Genomic DNA, 6,000 nt, shown 5'->3' on the forward strand with positions numbered 1-6,000 from the left:
CTTCTAAGTCCTTCAACGTCTACGACGATGAAGGCACTGTTTATGCTATGTATGTTGAGTCTGATGGGGGGTTTAAGGTGTTCGATGTGGTTGAAGAACTGCTGGATGATGAGGAGGCTGAGGAGGGTGGGGGTGAGCTAGAAATTCCAATGAGTCCCTGCACTTCATCAGAACTTGATCCTGATACTCATTGCTTCCTTATCAGGAGAAAGGAGAGTACTTTGAATATGTTGGTTGGGTTGTGTTTTTTGATTGCCTATAAAGATGTTGGTTGGGTTATGTTTTTGGTTGCCTATGAATATTTTGGTTGCCTATGAAAATTTTGGTTGCCTATGAATATTTTGGTTGCCTTTGAATATGGTTGTATATGGGTTATTTGGTGGCTACTATTTTTTGACTATGAATATATTTTGGTTGCCTTCTGTTATATTTTGTTGCCTATAAATCTGTTGGTTGGCTTCTGTTTTTGGTTGGCTTCTGTTTTTGGTTGGATTGTGTATTTGGTTGGATTGTGTATTTGGATGGCTATGAATATTTTTTGGTTGGGTTGTGTATTTGGTTGCCTATGAATATTTTGGTTGGCTGTTTTTGGTTGCCTATGAATCTGTTGGTTGGGTTCTGATTTGGTAGGCTTCTGTTTTTGGTTGGATTGTGTATTTTGGTTGGCTGTTTTTGGTTCCCTTGTGTATGTGGTTGGCATGTATTTTTGGGAAGCCTATGGGTGTTGGTTTGGATAGGAGGTTTGAGGATGAACAAATGGCTAATGATGTAGTTCTGTTTTTGGTTGGGTTGTGTTTTTTGGTTGCCTTCTGTTTTTGGGTGCTGAGTTAAGTTAAGTCCCCCACTGTTTACACAATGAGTCCCTCTTGCTTCCCCCCTTGAGTCCCAAATGTATTTTAAAAAGTAAAATCCAAATGATGAAGGGACTCATACATTGGGCTTGAAGAGCAATAGATGATTTGCTCCTTATTGGTGTTAAACCAATAAGTTGAGGTTTTAAATCATCCATTGCTTCCTCAATGAGCCATTGAATTAACCCTGATGGATTTTAAAAACACACATCTTACTTTAAACTTGTTGACATGCAAAAGAATAAAAACAATCATAATTGCTTACTTCATTAAATGCTTGCATCACTGCTTATACAAACCAGTCCTTCAACATGTACAAAATAGTCTAATAACTAAACAAGAACCCCCCAAAACTTTCTGGTTTGCTTAGAAGTGTTGCTTCATGTTGTCCATAATCTTTAACAAAAAGTAGATCCTGTGTATTTGTGCAAGTAGATCCTTCATCTTCTTTTATACTAGATATATACCAAAAAGTTGCTCCCCATTCTTTTCCTTCATAAACAGTGTAGTTATGTTCAAAAATATCTTGCCACATCTTCTGCCCATTCTACTGTTGATGTGCATCTAAGTAGTCAAATGCTTCTCCTACATTCACAAACCTCTCATTCAAGTATGTAACTGCCTCATCTATCACAGCTTGGTCCACTGTTACATTTTCTGGAAGTAATCCCAGTCTCTCTAACTTTCTCTTTGCATGGTGTGGATTCTTGAAATTGTTCCCCCCTTTGCACTTTAGTATTTCAACCATAACATATTGTAATTGCAACCAAGTGTACTTCAAAACTTCTGGGTCAAAGAAATCATAACAGTCCTGCACTCTTAAAATCAGTTCATCTAGGTTCTTAGGAAATGATTGATATTGTAGTGCCTGAATTGCTCTAAAAAACCCCAAGTCTAGCACATTTAAGTCAGGGGACTGAGCTGGCTGATTGATGAGTTGGATATTGAATCCATTCTGAGTTGCTGCTGCAATAAATTGTGGGTCTGATGCATGAATGTGAGGTCTAGCATTGTCTTGTTGTATGTAGATTTCTTTGGACACACCTTCTGGCCAATTCCTCATTATGGCAGGTATGATAGTGTTAACTATCATATCCCTCATAACTGGTAGTGTAACACTTTCAATTGCCTTTGTCAACATAGTACCTGCCCTTCTGTTTTTTGTTGAATACTTAGCTCTTGCATACTCAACAAAAGGGTAGATACCAAATTTCCCATCATGTATCATCCTTCCCTCACTGTCCTTAATAGGTCTAGATGTGGCACACATGAACATGGCTTTTATCTTAAACCTCTTGGACTGACAGCAACTATAAGGGTCATCTTCAGCAGGAAGCAATAAAACCTTCTCATATCTGGACTTAAATAAAACCACTTCTCATCTATGTGAACAACATTTTGCATGTCAACAAATTTAGGTGGTTGTGTCCTTGTTGTTGGTAATATGTGTTGTAACACCCACTTCATTCTTTGAATCTTATGATCTTCAGTCAGTAATAGACTGTAAACAGTGGAGGGGGGGATTTTAAGATATCCAGCAAATGCCCTTATACTTGTCCTCAGATTAAGTGGGACTGACTGAAGCCATTTGTCATCATATACTTTAAGCTTCCTACCACATCTTCCTGCTTTTTTGTTTCTCACATCTATGGCATGCCCAGCTTCTCTCTGTTTTTTGGCATCTTTCCATATCCTATCTAATGTCATCCTACTTATGCCATGTTTTTTTGCTATTTCTGCCCCATGCAAATTTACCATTTATTTCAGAGGTAAGTAGGTCATCAACCAACATTCTTCTTTTTGTTAAAGTTAAATGTGGTTTTTGGCTTGATGAACTTACATTGTTTTCTATTTCTGTGTTTTGTTGTTGTGGGTTACCTTGCTGATTTGGTTGGTCTGCTTGAATGCCATCTGCTGCTGCTGTACCTCCATCATCATCCTCTGTGTCATCATCATCATCACTGTTGTAATGTGTCCACATCTCATGCATCAGCAACTCATCCTCCATGCCTTCTATTTCCAGCAGCTCTTGAAGGCAAAACTCCCCTGCCCCCATCATCTGCTGACCCCATCTGTTTATAAGCTGGAGAAGATTTTTTGAAGACTGAAGTTTGAATTTTTTGTGGAAACTTCAGTTCTTAATTAAGTAGGAATTTTTTGTAATTGTTCCTGTGCAATGTGTGTGCAGTGATTTGTGGGAACAATCTGATTTTTGTAAAGAAACTAAACCATGGTGCTAAACAATATTTTCTCTCTCCTCATTTTGGGAAATAAGCCCTCATTTAATTTTTGGGGGTTTATATAGAGGATAGAGTTTGGAAAATGTAGCTTAAACAATGTTTGAAATGCTGAATTTAAATTTTGTGCAAATTTTCAACTTTATGAAAATTTTGGAGGGAATTGCATTTGCTGCCAAAAATTTGGCTCCCCAACTTCCTCTCTCATCAGCGTGTGAAATATTGGAGGGAACCAACTACTGGTCCCTCTTTTCTCTCTCCTCCTTTCCCTTTAACCCCCCATGTGCAATGGTCCCCACCCCTTTAATCCCCTATACTTATTCTCTCCTAATCACTCCTCCAATTTTTGCCTAGAAAACCACAATTTTTGAAAGTGTAACATCTAAAAAAAAACGGAGGAAGTATTAAACTTTCGTTATTTTTAATCCCTAGTATAGTACAACTATTCTAGTGATTAAAAATCATTAAAAACCTTTAAAATACAAACTTTCTGAAATTCCAGCATTTTTAAAAATTTATAAACCTTCTGAAAATATATTCAATGCATATAAAAATCATATTCTCCTCAAAACTCATATTCATACTTTAAATATATAGTTTCTAGTGATTTAAAACCCTAAAAACCATATCTTTCATAATAAAAACTGAAAATAATAAATCTGAAATTATTATTTTTATACATATGAAAACCGAAAATATATTCTTCATATAAAATAATAATTTAAATCATAAACATGCTAAAAACAATAAAATAATGAAAAACTAATACTTTAATGGAATCTTAGAGAAGAAGAAAAGAAAAACAACCAAAACAATAAGGAGGAAAAGAATCAAAAGGAAAAAGGAAGAAAAAGAGTAATATACCGAATTCGCGAGTGAAATATGGCAGCAGAATTACGAAACTTGCAGAGGCCATAACTAATAGAATAAGAATCGGAATTGAGTGATTCTTGAGCCTAACTTCAATAACTTTTCGAGATCTACAACTTTCAAGAAGGAAGTTTTGGCTAAAAATTAACGGAACTATGAGAAATCTGGCCAATCATATTCGGGTGAGAGAAAAAACGAGTGAAGAGAGGAAAAAGAAAACCATGAGGAGAGAGAGAATAAAAAGTGGCGTGATTATGAGAAAATAAGTGTGTAGGGTGAAATAATTGGGTTTTAGGATATTTACATAAAGGCTAATCCTTTTAGGTTTAGGAAAAGAGATAAGAATTTAAAAAGATTTGATGACTAATAAGATGATCAACTTAGGACTTTAATCATCAATAGGACTCTTTTCCTTTTTATCCTTTTAGGAGTTTCGATTCCATTAAACTTCTTTTTAAATAAATACTTTTAATACTTAAAGCTTTTATTAAGACATGCTTAATTAAAACATTTTCAATTTTATTAAGCTATGAAAATATTTTTAGTTGACTTTTTAAAAATAGTCAACCCTTTTTAAAAGTCAAATCATTTTCCAAACTCATTTGGATTTAAATATAACTACATAAATATTTTAATATATATATGAAAATCCTTTAAAAATGTGGGGGATTACAGTTATGAATGTGATCGATGAGAGAACCGGATATCCACTCCAAGGCACAGAAACTACGCTTTCCTATTAGTTTAATTTCGCCCCTCTAGGATCACCGGGTTACCACGAAATAACTAATGAGATACAATGGAGAGAAACAATCCACTTAGATGATCTTCTAAGTGAATCAACAAGAACTTGTGTTTTGTGTTTGTGAAAGAACACTCAAGAGAAGATTGCAAGGTTTCTCTTAAGCAAAGCAAGAAGACTTTTGAGAGTATAGAAAATCTGATTTTCTTCTAACCCTTTACTCATAGGAATCCCAAGGTTTATATAGGAAGAATAAACCTTTCATTGACTAGAGTAGTTAATCCCATAACCCCCATTTAATCACCCATCAAAGGCCTTTAATCTACTGATTTAAGGACCTTAAAGGTCATTAAAATGAGACCATAACATCACAACGGATATAAAACTGTCAAGGCATCTTTTCGCATTCCAAGGCAGAAGACACGTCGCGACTCGCGAAGAAGCTCGCGAGTCGCGAGGCGCTGGTCGCGACCCGCGACGCCTGTCGCGACTCGCGACGGGCCACTGGTCGCGACTCGCGATGGTTGTCGCGACTCGCGGCCAATCTTCTGTCTCCCTTGGTTTATCAATGCGTTTTGCCACTTGATGCACTCTAGCCTTTTGCATACTAGACCTCCTCCTCTTCTAGTACATACCCATATGAGTTTCAAATTCATTACCCTATAAATGTTCCAACACTCTGTGCCACCCCTCCCTATGTTCCAAAATAACAAAGCGACTGACATTTCTAATTTCCCATATTCAGTCGCACAATTTTCCGGACGAATACACTATCTCGAGACTACCCACCGTTACTTTTATGTACTATTATCAGATTTAATGTGCATACTAATATAATTGTTTTATGGGATGGCCGGTAGTGGGGTATGTGTTAGCAGTGGTGAACTATGCTACGCTACTTGAAGACAACTATCTTCAACACAAACCATAGAATTGGCCCGGGAAATAAGAGGACATCTAATTAAGGATAAGTTCAAGCATCAATTTCAAATAATTGATCTCAAAGCATAACTATCTGAGCAGTAAGGTCGACCTATTGAATGAAAGTTCGGCCTCTTTAAGGTTAATTCCAATACTCATATCCCCGGACTTCAAGCTACTTATCGACGTACCAAAAAATTAGCGTTGTTATCTTATGTGTCTATTAATTGACATCCACCATGCCATTCTTGCAGATATTGGGAGATCTAAAGGGAATTTTGTCATTTTCATTTGAAGTTATGTCAATGTTTTGGTGTCCCACGTCACATCTTATATGTTAGCGATTCACAGTGTATTATCTCATATCGTCGTCCGAAAG

This window comes from Beta vulgaris, chromosome 6 (genome assembly GCF_026745355.1).
Source record: "Beta vulgaris subsp. vulgaris cultivar EL10 chromosome 6, EL10.2, whole genome shotgun sequence".
Taxonomy (NCBI): Eukaryota; Viridiplantae; Streptophyta; class Magnoliopsida; order Caryophyllales; family Amaranthaceae; genus Beta; species Beta vulgaris.